This window comes from Centroberyx gerrardi, chromosome 24 (genome assembly GCF_048128805.1).
Source record: "Centroberyx gerrardi isolate f3 chromosome 24, fCenGer3.hap1.cur.20231027, whole genome shotgun sequence".
In the NCBI taxonomy this organism is placed as follows: domain Eukaryota; kingdom Metazoa; phylum Chordata; class Actinopteri; order Beryciformes; family Berycidae; genus Centroberyx; species Centroberyx gerrardi.
Genome location: NC_136020.1, coordinates 1,621,577 through 1,637,975, shown reverse-complemented (window position 1 = coordinate 1,637,975; position 16,399 = coordinate 1,621,577). Strand labels below are relative to the sequence as shown.

General features: G+C 40.0%; 1 long non-coding RNA gene across 1 annotated transcript; it reads left to right on the top strand.

Moving 5' to 3' along the window:
- Positions 1 to 3,682: 3,682 nt before the first annotated feature.
- Positions 3,683 to 10,751, top strand: LOC139932614 (uncharacterized). Its single transcript, XR_011785555.1, has 6 exons — positions 3,683 to 3,902; positions 4,696 to 4,720; positions 5,399 to 5,434; positions 5,534 to 5,613; positions 9,305 to 9,335; positions 9,565 to 10,751. It is a non-coding gene; the product is annotated as an uncharacterized LOC139932614 (long non-coding RNA).
- The last annotated feature ends 5,648 nt before the right edge of the window (positions 10,752 to 16,399 follow it).

Genomic DNA, 16,399 nt, shown 5'->3' with positions numbered 1-16,399 from the left:
ATGAAATCACATTGAAATTGTTAAAATTTTTGGGTTACGCTTTTCATCAAAATGAAGCAAGTGGACAAAAAATCTCAAATGGAAGTGAGTGAAGAGAGGACTTCATGAGATAATTATTGCTGCCATTTCTGCCCAGATGCTTCAATAAAAAGAGAATTATTAAAATAGATGACTGCTTTTAAACTCAAAATAATTGCATGAATTTACTGTGTCCTTAAACATCAAAGCAGAAATGTCTACTGGATTTCTACAGAAGAGGATTAGGGCCACGTGAAAAATGTATTTCTGACTTTAATCTCAGAATTCTGACTTCTAACTCAGAACTCAAATACATTTTTCATGTGACCCTAATCCTCTTCTGTAGATTTCAGTCCGTTAGCAGAAATCATTAGATTCCATGGTGGCTTGGTCTTCTGCGGCTTTTCACATTCACCACGACTACAGCACCAACCAGCCCCAAAATGCCACAGCTCATGACTGCGGAGTACCCCACATAAAAGACATCGATCTCAAAAAGGTCCCCGATCTCTTCCAGAATCAGCATGTGAATAACCGCTTCACAAATATGGTGGTGTGGCCCCTCATCGAGGACAGCGCACCAGTAGGCTCCACTGTCCTCCAAAGTCAGGTTAGCTACGGTCAGAGAAAACCATGGAGAGGACGCATTCACATTCACTCTTCTCTGCAGCTGTTCTGGCACAAAAATCTTGTGGTCCTTGGAGTCAAAAATGAGTTTGGAATGGTTGGACTGATGATACCATTGAAGTGTTTGTGAGGAAGATATATTCACTTCGCAGTCCAGAACAACACTACTGCCCAATGAGAATGTGACATTGTTCAGGCCCAGTTCTGCACAGACAAACAGTGACGCATAGTAGGTATTGGTTGTTTTCTCCCATTTAACAACACACCCATATTGACCCGAGTGGTTCTGCTTGGCAGATGGTATGACGAATGAATAATCTGTAGTACTGTTCCCAGTGATAGTGTACACCTCTTCCCGTAGGCCTGTGTTGTTTATTGGTTGCTTTTCTCTGTATGATGATAATAATAAAAACCACTCTACGTGAGGTATGTAGTTCAAATGGGAGACCGGACAAGGAATCACAGCGTCTTCACCTTGGAGGTAGACGTATCTCTGGGCGTTCAGGAGCAGGGAGATGTGCTGAAAGCTCACGCAATGTCCCTCCTTCCAGATCAAACAGTGGTACATCCCCTGATCTCTTGCGATGAGATGGCGAAAGTGAAGAACGGATCCATGGTTTGAACTTCGAACCTGGCCTTTCAGATCACGCAGCTGCGGTTTGTCTGAGTCCAGAAGTAACGTTGCGCCACGATACCACTGCAGCCTTCCAGCTTCTCCTTTGGGGATGGAGCATCGCAGGGTCGCCTGCCCTGCCACTAGATAGGGCACACTCTGGAATTGCATCTCCCTCTGGCAAACCGCCAAATACAGATTCATTGTTCTCACATTTTGATGATTCCTACACTCCAACTTGTAGTAACCAGTGTGTGACTGTTTTAAACTCACGATGTGCATTTGACCAGATTCCATTTTGATTGTCTTGAGTTCCTCTTGAACCAGTTCATGCCAGGGTTTGACGGTTTCTCTAGGATTACTTGCCAGAAACACATTTACACTTGAAGTGGATCTCGACAGGGAACAAAACTGGGGATCAAAATTGGCTTTGATTGAGTATTCTGTATATTCCTCTCTTATATCCAGTACAAAGTCTTGTCCCGTCCCGTTCCAGCATGGTGAGTGCAGAGGGAGCAGCAGAGTCAGAATAAAACACACCAGTAAAAACATTGTACCGATCATCAAGTTTGTGTCTTGACAGAGAGGAGATGCTCTGCGGTGTAGCTGTCTGTTCTCCTCTCTTGGTCTTATTTCTGAGAAACATCCTATCACACACACACACACACACACACACATACACACACAATCTGATATATGTCAGTGAGGATTTCCTTTGCATATATCTCTTCAGATGTGCACTTGATAAAATGAAGTGTCATTAAGTGACATAATATTAGTGTTCTTTTTGTTATTATAGTTGAAAATCTTATTGTTCTACTTCTGTTCTTCTGTTATTATTTATTATAAAGTATTGATTTTAATACAATAAATAATATGAGAATTAATACATATTGTAAATATACATTTAATAATTACTGAAAAGGATATTATGTTTGAAGAGGATATTATTAGTACTAGTAGTAGCCTAGTAGTACTAACAGTAGTAGTAGTAGTAGTAACAGCAGTAGTAGTATGTAGTAGTATGATTGGTAGTAGTGGTAGTAGTAGTAGCAGTAGTAGCAGTTGCAGTAGTGGTAGTATTAGTAGTAGTAGTGGTAACACTTTACAGTAAAGGGTACACTAAGTTAAGGGTTAGTTAATGCTTAATAAGGGTTAGTTAATGCTTAATAAGCATTAACTAACCCTTAATTAACAGTTAACTAATGTGTAATGTACTGATGTTGTTCATGTTAACTAAGGTATTAATTTATACATTATTTAATAGTTTATAAAGATGACTATTAAATAATGTATAAATTAATACCTTAGTTAACATGAATACCATTAGTAAATGATTACCAGACGCATTACTTAACTGTTAATTAAGGGTTAGTTAATGCTTATTAAGCATTAACTAACCCTTAATTAATGTAACCTTATTGTAAAGTGTTACCGTAGTAGTGGTATTATGTATTATTAATTTATAGTATTAAGACAATTTCTGTGTGAAAATATTTAAAAAAAATGTCTATCCAGGTTGTCTCAATTCTCTGGTAAGAAAAAACATTGATGTGGAAATCCGAAATGCTTGCACACAGATTTGTAATATGTAGGGGAGATCAGGGCATGTTGTCACACTTTTTACTTTACTTTTTACTGCTGTATTCAACATAGGTAACCTCTTATTAAGAAAGTAAACATTTTAGTAATTGGACTTTTGGCTCTAAAATATTTAGTTTCAGAAATAAAGCCACTGAGACAACTTACCCACGTGACAATTTGACCTGCTTTCCCCTACGCTGTATGTTGAGAGGGACTTTTAAGCCTATATACAGTGAGACATAATAGCCATTAGGCACCTAGGCCTATACTGTGAACCGTAACCATTGATGGATCACACCAGTAGGTCTAATTTATGATCCGTGTGCGTTCTCCTTATTCCCAAATTGGTGACAATACTCCCTATAAATCATGCTTGTAGAATAAGCATGTTAATGCATACATCTATAAATATTATATGCAACTCTATGGGCCACTGTGGTGTCCCTCTTTGATGTTATCAGTGTACATATTACAAATCCGTGCGCACGGTTTACTAATCTGTGGGTACGGATTTCCCTCTTTTTTTCGTTTTTCATCAGGTGACCCCAGGGGGGCTCCGTACACATCCCTCCTTGTTACCTGGGAAACTCCAATGGGATGGGGATGGAGATGGAGGAGGAGGAGGAGGAGGAGGAGGAGGAAATGACTCCCTCTCCTCTACCCATTCTCCTGCCATTCTGCCATTCTCCTCCCTCTCTCTCTCAGCACCACCTCCCCTTTGCTTAACCCTCCTCCTCCTCCCCAAGAAGTTTCCTCCCTCCATGCTTCACACTCTCAGAGGGAAACCGACAGGAAAAGGATGCCTCAGCCAGCATCACCCCACCAGACCTAAGACGCACACTCCTCTACAGTACCAGTCCTCTCCTCCCTCCATCCCTCCATCTCCTCCTTCATCCTTCCCTTATCCTTCTCATTCTCTCCATCCACTCTGAATTTCCCTGAATTCATTTCCTCTCTCTCTTCCCCAACTCTATCCTCTGTCTGTCGTGTTTCACCTCGGCAAGTCTGTGTTGATGTGAGATGGGCTGTGGAAATTCCTCAGCGGCCAACACAACTGGAGGTAAGTTTATGTGTGTGTGTGTGGTTGTGTCACAGTACTTTGTGTTATGTGTTTTTGAGTTTGTGGCCGTATATGAAGAGAAGAGAGAAAATTTCCCATATGTTCATGTCAAAAGTGGGTATTTCTTGTCAAATTCCAGTGTATTAACATTGGATGTTGACATTTTTTATACTGGCCATGTTTTCATATGTGAGCCTGTCAAATGCATCATGTCAAAATGGGAGTGAACAAAGTGATATTTTCTCTGGATATTGCCAGATTTACTGTACTCTATTTGGACAGATAGCTGTCCACCTAGATATCTGGAAAAAGAAGATATTTTATGAATGAAAAAGTCCTTTTAGTGTGGTTCTTTTTCCCAGAGACGGTAGGAAAATGTCCTTTGTATCCTTAAGTTCTCACATTTGATAAGTTCATTTGAACATGTGCATATAAACCTAATTGTACTGCGATGAATTATCATCACTATGAATAATTAAGTCTTGGTTCTCAGAGATGTTAATGGTCAAGTGGAAAAAGCCTGATGGTAAAAGGCAGAGTCATCTAAATGACAGGTGTTGTGTTTCAGAGGTTTCCTGCTGCTCAGCGCTTTCCCACTCTGGGAGTCTCTCAGGTTCTGTTTGTCTGTGTGTGTGTGTATGTGTGTGTGTGTGTGTGCGTGTGTGCTTGTGTGATTTGCAAACAAGCTTTTTAATTCACACTAGTATTCTCTCACAGTGTTGTGCACCTGAGATTTGCCCACGAAAAGCGATGCTAAATCTCTTCTGATGCTTTGCAATCTGCTTCCCCACAGCTCAAGCCGAAGCTTCAAAAGAAGTGTGAGTATCGTTGACTTCTTCACTCTCTTAAGGAAAAAGTAAAAAAAAAAAAAAACAACTATTGGTGATGGAGTGAATCTTGCATTTCTGGGTCCATTTTGTTGTTTGGTGGTGTATTTTCTTTCTTCCTGGCCATGATAAAAACCCCAAAATCGGTGATTCTCTGTTATCTGTTGCTGCAGAAGAGGAGATTTGGTGTTTTTTTCTCTCTCCATTCACTGCCATTGTATGGAGGAACAGTCTCAAAATCACACTTGTAGCACATAAAGGAATGCAAACAAATTTATTGTCAGAATCTGCTTTGTTCGCGTTTGTTTATGTGCTAGAAGTGTGATTTTCAGACCTGTTCCTTCATACAATGGCAGTGAATGGAGAGAGAAAAAAACACACTGCAATCTGCTTTTTAGAATGATGAGGGCCAACAGACAATTCTCTCATATTACAACAGCCAACATATAATGATTGTGTGTGTGTGTGTCTGTCCTTCGCACTCAGTACTGAATTGGAAAAGCACAATTTCCCAGCATTCATGACTAAGCTGTGATCTCACCACTCAACTAAACAGATGAATCAGAGACGTCAACTGATGCAAAATGAAGGAAACAACACAGTTTACTGTAACTTATTAGAGGTGACAACATACAGGAATAAAAGTACTCTGTTTGTTATCAATAATAGGACAGAGGAGCCTTCACCAGAAGATGACAAGAGAATGTAAGTTGCGATTGTGCTTGTATGTGTGTGTGTGTGAATTATACATTATCGACAGTATATATTTTCAATGATATGGTTATGTGTGTATGTTTCCCTCAGGAACTATGGAGGTGTGTATGTGGGTTTACCAACAGATCTGAGCGCTGTGCCTCCCATTCAGATCGGCTTAGCAGTCAAAGGTCAGACTCACTACAACAAGCCAGATGCCTTGGAGATCTAGAGAGAGAGAGAGAGTTTCTTATGTGGCTTTTGAGATCATAAAAGAAAAAGAGAAAGAGTTGTGTTGAAAGCCAGACCTGGAAAATAATATATAGCCTGTTTCAAAAGAAGGTATGCAATTTTACATACATTATTAATACTCACTGTATTATTAAATATTTTTCATGCTTCCAGACACTTTAGGTCATGGCTGTAAATTTGATGGTTGACTACATAAGTTAAAATGTTGATTATTATTATTATTATTAAAAACTGTATACCTACTTTTGAAACACCTGCAATATAAGAATATCTTTTCATATATTTGAACTCCTGATTGTTGCCAGATAAGACCCAAGACCCTTGGAAGAAACATATCAAAAGGAGGTTTTCACATGTCAAATGTCCAAAAATCATGTGTCTATTGTGACAATTGTTTGCATGTGAGAATTTCACATGCAAATATTATATATTTTATATTATTTATGATATGTTTTGTTTTTTATATATATTCTAATGAAGCAAAAATGCCATAAAATAATGTTAAAAATTCACCTTTTTAAAAGATCTACAAAAACATTAATACGTTGACATTTTCATATATATAAATATCTGTTTTGCTACCCTCTATCTCTGATTACTATAATACAGTAATGATTCAACCAACAGCCAGTTAATGAAAGCTTTTACATTGTCTGTTCTAAACACCTGGTGTCACAGGAAGTGGTGCGTTTTACATTTGCAGGTTTGTTTGGAATAAATAGAAGAAGAACTGGGTAGTTAGCATGAGCAGTGATAGCCACCATGGCTGAACAGACAGAGAAAAGGGCGCCACCTACAGAAACTCAAACTCCAAGCTCTGCCCACACTGTTTGATTGACAGGTGATCTCTGGGAAGAGCAGTGCAGAAACACCACAGCAGTGAGCGCTTAGCACCAAAGATGGAGACAGAACATTAAAAAACAAATCCACAGTTTACCACATTAGAAACAAGATTATTTTTATGACCTCCTTTTCACATGTTGTTTTTGTGGAAGTGGGACTGGAAAGGAGGCAAACCAGGTGCTGCTTCTGCTTCTTTCAGTACAGAATTTCATATGTATTCAATAACTATTTTGGAAACAACACAGATGATGCTCTGTGTGTGTGTGTGTGTGTGTGTGTGTGTGATGTTGATGCAGCAGGTATTGTGCTGTATATGTGTATTTATGAGTGGCTGTGTTAAATTGTGTGTGTGTGTGTGTGTGTGTGTGTGTGTGTTTCTGTGGCTGGGTAGTTGATAATGCAACTCCCCACAGGGACTGAGCTGGTGTCTGGTACCGCTGGGATGTTTTCTTGGGAAGAGCTGACATCTTAAAGGAGAATACCACTTAATTTATTATTCACTGGTACCTGTGACCAAGAACACTTCAACAATACTTTCCAAAACCTAGAAAACCGAAACCAGGGCTCTGTTGTTAACATATAATTGCTGGTATCATCAAGACATACAATTTACAGTGAATGGGAGACAGGTAGATTGAGATTTTACACACAAATAAGCATAATATTAGGGGAGACCAGGGCATGTTGTCACACTTTTTATTCATTTGTTAAATTCTCAGCAGTGCCTTACTACTGAGATACAATATATATTTTTCTAGCTAGATTAAGGTCTTCTCTAAAAAATTGAATTTTTACATTATGAATAATTTACTGGAAGCAAAGGTTATTACTGATGAAATACCACTTGCCAACTTGTGACAACTTCAGGGCATGTTGTCACACATGATGGGGTGACAAGTATATACACTATAAAACATACTTTTGTATTGAAAACAAAGTACTTCATTTCAGGAATCAACACCCACCACACACCAGGTAAAATAACCCATCTGGATGAACTGACAAACACAAATTCTGATACAGTTTCTAACATTATGATATACAGTATTACTGTACATGTAATATATACACATTTAATTTGATGTTTTATGATGTAAAATGGCTTATTTGCCATTCAAACATTTGCGTAATTGGACTTTTGGCTCAAAATATTTTGTTTAAGAAATAAATCCACTGACACGACATACCCATGTGACAACCAGCCCCTCTCTCCCCTATACCGATGATAAGTAAGCTGATTACCACCATATCCCCATAAATTTCCCCTGGGAGATTGCCCAGTCAACTCTCTGATCTTCTCCAGTTCATTCTCAGTGGAGGTGAACATCTGTGTGACCTGACAAGATTTGGGCGTGGACAAACTATAGCAATAAAAGCTGAAAGGGTGTTAATTCACTGTGACTATGGGTACCTCAGAGGAGTAATAGAGGCTTTGCAGTTGTGTCACAAATCTTCTATCAGCCACATCTGGCTTCATCATGGAGAATTAGCTGTGCACAAATAATGTCTAAATATATAACAACCAGGTTAGAAAAAGAGAGCTAGCTGATGCAGCTTGTTGTGGTGTGGCTGTAGATCCATTCAGTAACGTTCTCAGTAAAAGTGAATAGTGTGATAAGGTGGATTTGTAGGTTACTGTGACACAGCAGTCTTGTCTTTAGCTCTAGTCTCTACTCCAAAACACTCTGAGTTGTAGCTTGAGAAGTAGTCAGCTCAGTTAACCTGAACAAACTGTTGTTTTTTGTCTTATTTTAACTAGCTCACTAGCCAGCAAGCTAATTTAGCAAAGCAACTGATGTTAATGTTAACATGCAACTATAGCCACTACTAATGCTAGCTTCTACAAGATACGTTAGCTAATGTGTATGTGTTAATAGGACAGTGATAGTTATCTTACCGATGGCCAATTCTGAACACCCTTGGGCCAAATCTGGACACACAAACTCTTTGATATGAAATGTATTTTTTAGCTTCTGAAATGTAGGCCATGATTTCATGTCACTTGCCTTTCGGCAGGAAACTCTTAAAAAAATTGTGCAAAAAGACTGAATGGCATCAAAGAGTGTCATCAATCATCAATCACATGTATCAATCATGAAAGGATCAGTTTCCACTCAAAAACAGCCCAGAAATTAACCATGTCTGTTCCAAACAGTTGAGACGGCCAAGTTGTTCACAGCCGTTGCTGTCCAAGAGCTGTGGACCTCCAATATGGCTGCCAGAGGGTGTGTTACATCACGTGAAAGCCCTTTATATAGGCAGCAGTAATGAAGTCTCCATAATCCCAATAAAGAGCCCCCCCCCCCAGGGCAATATGGCTTTATACAATAAGGTTACCAATACATATCTACTGTCTGAAAAGATTTCACCAAAGTAGTGTAGCCTACATACATAAGAATAAAAACAAGGATATAGAGGAGCATGGAACCCTTCAGTTGAAGTTAAAACATTGAAAACAACAAAGTTTGAGTTATGAGGACCTCACATGGTTACCACAAGAGTTGGCATAGCAACCAGAAAATTATTGGAATTATTAGCATTCATTATCAGATTTCCTGAAAGACTACACTGTCACTTTCAGTGAAATTAGCCGCAGTATCTATCTCATCTCCCTGGTTTCCTGCTATAGCAGATAGTACTGAATGTTCTCTAATAGAAAACACGCTGTCCAAGAGCAAAGGAAAACACATTTGAGTATTGAAACATGCCTCTGTGTGTGTGTGCTGATTTTGTGAGTGTATTTGTGCATGAGAGACACTCATTTCTAATTTCTCCCTCTTTCTTCAGATGCTAAGTGACATTCCAACCAAACACTAAGGTAAACAAGAGAATATATCACACATCTCATGGATCTACAGTATCTTCTACATCCTGCAGGTTCATTGGTACTTTATTAAATCTTTATATACAAGGCTTTATCTTCTCATGTGTATTTGAACTCTGGCTGCAATCAATCCTTTAGTGGATAAACAGTAGATAGATATCAATTCAAATTAAAGATTCACCTCCGTTTCCTCCTTCCTTTTCTCTCTATTTCTTCCTAGCAGAGCCCATTAGCGCTCAGCATCGGCCTGCAGATAGAAGAGAGTCCTGTCTCTACTGTGTCTGGTAGAGGAAAGGAAGATTCAACTTTCTGTGGTTTAGGTCTGACTTTTTCTGATGGACTGTGTTGAATCATCAGTCAAATCTGCATGGACCTTTGGACCTTTTAATATTTGTAGCAGCAGACTTAAAGTCATTGTCTGTGACATTTTCATAGAACTAAATATCTGTTTTGCTACTCTCTGTCTCTGATGATATAACACAATAGTGACTCAAACTATGGCCAGTTCATGAAAGCTTTTACATTTTCTGTCCTAAACACCTGGTGTCTGGTAGGTCTTTTCTGGGGAAAATTTGGAATTTGGAATAAATAGAAGGACTGGGATAGTGCTTTCCACAGAGTCGAACTTAATCAAACTAGCCTGAGAACAGAGATGCCAGCAAGTCGTAACGACTACAACAACCAACCAGGAAAAACTAGGAAGGAACCTCATTAAGTTCATTAAGTTGTCAACTTTTTTTATTAATATTATGCATGTAGACACATTCAAATGTGTTGCTGATATTGTTCCAGGAGACTAGGCTGAATCACTGAACATGCACAGAATAGAATAGAATAGAATAGAAAAGAAATATAGTATAATATACATTTTATTTGCCTTCTCCACAGGCATAATTGCATTTTTAAAATCATCAGTGGTAATAAGTAAAATCAGTTTAGATGAAACTTGGGAAAGTGGATTGTTGCAGCAGCAAACAGTCATAGGATGCAACAAAAAAATTAGAATATAAACATGTGCAGCCAACAATTTCTACAGTGTATGAATGGAAAGTATGAGAAAAAGTGTGGATTACAGCATTATTAAATTGTGCAAAAAAAAAAACAGAAGTAGGACTTACTGAGGCAAAGAAAAAAATGAATATTTACAATATTAAAAATATACCAACATATGAAATGTATGATTCAGAAATAGCGTGAAAGTAGCACTTCTTTTCAATTAATTTCAATGTGACATACTTTGTTGTTTGTTTTGTAATGAACAATATAAAAAAAGACACATTTGGCTTAATCTCTCACCTGTTTATCTGCTAAGGCTTGACTCTGGTCACTGTGTGTGTGTGTGAGTGTGAACTCAGTGACAGCTGATTGTGTATGTGCATGTTAAAACAGGAAGATGTCTCTGTATCTACTGACCTCTCTTCCTGTTTCGATCTAATGCAGAAACATTAAAATTTCCATTCTCTTTTCCTTTTTTATTTGTTGTTTTTTCTGGCCTTATTTGATTTATTTTCTTCTTTTGTTACCTCCTCTTTTCTCTTCTCCTCCCTTCTATTCTCTCCTCTGCTTCTTTTTATCTCCTCTTCTCTTCTTTTCTGTTGATCTCCTCTTTTCTTCTTTTCTGTTGATCTCATCCTCTTCATTTCTCTTCTGTTCTTCTTTCCTGTCCTCTTCCCCTGTTTTCTCTTCTCCTTGTACTCTGTTAGGATTACATTTAAGTAATTCCCTTGTTTTAGATCATAGATTATGATGTGAAATGTGTGTGTGTGTATGTGTGTGTATGTGCCTCCTGCTGATAGACTGCTATTTCCAGGCTGCCAATCCATCTAACCTTTCACTTTAAAGGCTACATTAACATCGACAGCACAGCAGTGAGGAAGATGCTTCCAGCTATTCTCTCTCAACCATTTTCTCCCCCTTTCACTGTCAATGCCTCTCATTACATGCTGCAGGTATTTCCTCATCCACAAGATGGCGCTATCCAATAACCAAATGCACCAAATCAGTTTACATTTTCAATTCCTTTATTGGTAATGTTTAGATCAGATGAAAACTGTATTGATCCCTGCGAAGAAATTGGGGTCATTGTGGCAGTAAATCGTGATAATAAGTAATAATAAAGCAAAACATGTTTTATAGAATATATACAATATGCTGTTGAAGGGAGTATTTTGAGTGGATTGGAGCCTACATCTAAACTGGTATATGGAAGTAATATATGTATATGTAATATATAATGTATGTCAGAACTGCTTGACTGAAGAAAACTGTTATTGACCCATTTCAACTTTCAACCTGACCTAGATGGATGCACTGGGGATATGGCAGTTAACATGTGATAGATAGCCTGGACCAATATAACCACTGCCCAATATAGTTTCTAGGTCTGCTGGGTGGGAGGGAGGAGAGGAAAGGAGAGGAGACGGGGGGAGAACAGAGGAGAGGAAAGGAGAGGAGAGGAGAGGAGAGAGGGAAGAAATGAGAGCTACATCTCGTCCTCATAACCCAGTTAACTTGTGTCAATAATATTTCTTCGAATTAGTTATAATTCAGTTTTTCCAGCATTGTTCACTTGACCTTGTAATCTAATAAATATTCTCCCTATAATAAATATTCTACTTCACGACCTCGTTAAGATTCAGGATTATGAAGGGAGTTGAACCAGACTGTCAGATGGACTGCAGCCTGAACAGAACTGGGCCAGACAACTAGGTTTTCCAGTCGCCTCCAATATTCCCTCTGAGGCGGGGGGACACACTAGAAGACTTTTAAAATCCTAACCGATATGGAAAACTCATTGCATCACGCGCACAGTGACAGATTTCACCGATTTTGAGTGAGTGGTAAATCTAGAGGGTGTCACACACACACACACACACACACACACACACACACGATATAGCTGAGATTGTCTTGCTGACTCCTGAAGCGTCACTGATGTCAGGACCTCTAATCTCACGGAAACTTGCGGCATCAAATGTGAATTAATATATATTAATATACACATTATGCGATGTGCATATTAAAAAACACAAAAGAAGAAGAAACACAACCTCAAAGTCAACCATGGGGGCAAAAAAAGATAGAGAAGCCCTCATCCAGTGGGCTGCAGCAAGTGAATTTACTAATTATTTAGTACGTTTGCCTTCAAAATAAAAGTGTTAGACTATTCTTGTCACCTGTCAGCTGCCCCCTCCTTCTTTGAGCCCAATAGTAATAGTAATGGTAAATACTGCTCATCATCACTGTCACTGTTACTTCTACAGTGTGGTTGTCACAACCTGTGTTACACCTGACCTGAGAGATTAGCTCATAGCGGAAAAAAAAAAAAAAATCACCATCATTTGTAAAGCGCTTGCTGTTTGATTTCATGCTGAATGCTGTCTGGGGGTCCAGTGGAGCTTTCAATGTCCTCCCACTGTGGAAGAACATATAAAAAGTATATGAAAAATATATATGCATCTAGTATGCGTCTAGGTATGCAGCTAGTTCATACTTTAGTTCATGTATGTATATGGTAAGTTCATAATAGTTAGTTCATATTTAGTTCATGTATGTACGTTATGTAATAAAACACATAGTGCTCTGACATTTAAACAAGGAAAACTGCCTAGACCGTAGAACAGCACACTCCAAATCTCTGACAATTTTTCGTTGACATCAAAATGTAGGAGTCTGAGTTTGACAGATGGTGAAAACCAAAAGTGAAAGCAGTAAAATGCCACAGTAACCTGTTTAATGTGGGAGTAGGCCAAGCGTCTTAACCAGGTTTCTCATAATCAGCGTACCCAGCTATGCTGTTTTACATGAATCGACAGAACACACAGAGAAAGTGTGACTAATATACACTGTATGTGATTAAATGTTACCGTTAATATCACCGGTGTTTCATGTCATGAAGTCACACCATGCTCTTGCCTCCTGCCTTCTCCTCCAGCTGCACACACTGAAACTCCCTTTACAGATCCATGCATGTTGAGATGAAAGCTGCCATGTGTTTATCATGCTTGACCTGGTAAGTCCTGCATGCAAATACAGTGTGTGTGTGTGTGTGTGTGTGTGTGTGTGTGTGTGTATGCAGGTACAGGTGTCCACTCTCTGAGCCAGGTGTGCTATTAACAAGCCTGGCTACAATGGTAATCACAAAATGTGTTTTATGATGCCCTTGCTGTTCAAATGCAGTGTATTACACTCGTTATGTAATCTGCAAGTTTGAACATTCATAGTGCCCCATCAGGTCCTCATTACACACACAACCTGTCCCAGCATGCCTCAGCATACATGAGCTGTACTTGTCCCACTACAACACACTCTGCTGTTTGGCTTTGGGAGTGTGAACCCTCTGGCTGCATTGCTACTGCAGGACATGGTTCAGTCCACATTCTGTACCCTGCATGTACCCTGTCTCACCCTGTACCCAGTCCACCCCCTGTACCCTGTCCACACCCTGTACCCTGTCCACACCCTGTACCCTGTCCGCACCCTGTACCCTGTCTGCACCCTGTACCCTGTCCACACCCTGTACCCTGTCTACACCCTGTACCCTGTCTACATCCTGTACCCTGCCCATACCCTGTCCACACCCTGTACCTTATCCACACCCTGTACCCTGTCAACCCCTTATACCCTGTCCACATCCTGCACCCTGTCCACACCCTGTACCCTGTCTACATCCTGTACCCTGTCAATCTCTTATACCCTGTCCACATCCTGCACCCTGTCCACACCCTGTACCCTGTCTACATCCTGTACCCTGTCAATCCCTTATACCCTGTCCACATCCTGCACCCTGTCCACACCCTGTACCCTGTCTACATCCTGTACCCAGTCAACCCCTTATACCCTGTCCATATCCTGTACCCTGGCCACACCCTGTACCCTGTCTACATCCTGTACCCTGCCCATACCCTGTCCATACCCTGGACCCTGTCCACATCCTGCACCCTGTCCTCAACCTGTACCATATACTCAGTTTACCAACCTTTTTATTTGCAAAATTCATCTAAGTTATATGAAGACAGGGTCTTACAGGAGGACATGCATAAATTAATGCCTTTCTGAAAATGAACATTTTTTTGTTTCTATTAGTGGTTGTTGTTGTGACTGGGGTTCATGTAGTTTAACCACCTTTTTAATGAACACTATATCAGTTATAGTATATAAGTTATTCACAATTTGTGTAATTCTTTAGAATCCAGCCACTACCTCTGCCAGTATAGCTGTTTGGAAAGAAGACTTAAGATCTATATTGTCATTAGCAGAAAGTAGAATCTAAGTGGTTTACAAATGGCTCAGGGTCATTTCCCTATGGCCTCGTCACCTTGCTGCCAGTGACGTCTCTGTGTGTGTGTGTGTGTGTGTGTGTGTGCGTATGTGTAACAGTAGTAAAGGGCTCTTCTCAGTGAGCCTCTATTTCTCTCAACTAGCAGTGAAGTTTAGCTGTTCTCTTCTGACGCACAGACTTCAGCAGGAGGGCAGATGTTCAATTCAAGGTCAAAGGCCGATACATTTTTCAAGTAACCAGCATACTCCAGAAACAAGATAATCGTAAACTACTATACAAGTGTCTGTCTGTAATTTGTTTCAGCTCAGTGTTTCAGCTCATTCTGCATATTGATGAATCTGGTTCAGACACTTTTCCCCTCTGCTCCACTTTCAAGATAAAAGTTCTCTGTGGAGCAGCTAGAACGACACATTGATGCCACACTGATGGCAACGCAATGCCTTTAGTCAAATTTGAGGGTTATATTTATATTTATATTTATATTTTTATATACATTGACTACAATGCTGGCCTCTCTGCTCATTAGAGGGCGCTCCGAAAACTGCAAGGCTGTCCATGACTATAATGGCTGTGGTTGTACTGGACCACTGGATATGTTTCTTTGGTCAAGCATGGCCTAGGGAGAGAGAGAGAGAGAGAGAGAGAGAGAGAGAGAGAGAGAGAGAGAGAGAGAGAGAGAGAGAGAGAGAGAGAGAGAGAGAGAGAGAGAGAGAGAGAGAGAGACAGAGATGATTTGACAGCAAACTTTCATCACTTTCTACATTAGCCAAGATTCTTTGGTATCACAGGCACTCATTCAAAGTGGGTCAGTGAGTTTGTCTGTGTGTGTGTGTGTGTTTGTGTGTCCATCAGCAAATGAGCTCTTAAATATATAGTAGGTGTGAATTTAGACTTGGCATCACTCACCGAAGCTGAAAGAAGAACTGGGTAGTTATCATGAGCAGTGATAGCCACCATGGCTGAACAGACAAAGAAAAGAGCGCCACCTACAGAAACTCAAACTGCATCAACAGAAAATCCAAGGAAAAATACGTCACAGTACTGGACACACTGTTTGATTGACACTTGATCTCTGGGAACTGCAGTGCAGAAACACCACAGCAATGAGCGCTCAGCACCAAGGATGGAGACAAAAATTTGAGGATTACCTCTTTAATTAATAATTGAAATATTAGTCATCAATCCAGACCATAAGCTGGCCCCGACTTGGAGGAGCTTCTCATGACCCAGTGAACTCAGCCCTGTCTGGAACTAAAGACTGGACTACCTGGGAGGTCCACACACGCGCGCGTGCGTGCGCACACACACACACACACTGCCAAGGTTCTCATGTGTGGGAGGTCTGGGTTGGATGTGATGCCTGGAGGAGGAGTGAAAATGAGACCAGAGGAAACGTGAGTTATATGTGAGTTAATGGAGACAGTGGTATGTGTGTGTGAGAGAGAGAGAGGTGTGTGTGTGTGTGTGTGTGTGTGCGTGTGTGTGTGTGTGTGTGTGTGTGTGCGTGTGTGTAAGAGTGTGTATGTGATTTTGGATACAGAGACTATTGTGTTAATTAAGATTATGTGTTTGTGTTTCAGGTCAAAGTGACACACCAGCCCATATTCTGTCCTCCAGCCATAACCACTTCCTCTTCCCATTATTCCCCCAGACAAAGAGTGAAAGAATGAGAGATCTGCTTGCATTACTGCTTGCTTGGATCCATGTTTAGTTGTGTGATCATTGTGTGAAGGATCCATGTTTAGTTGTGTGATCTCTTGGGAAATTAGAGAAAATC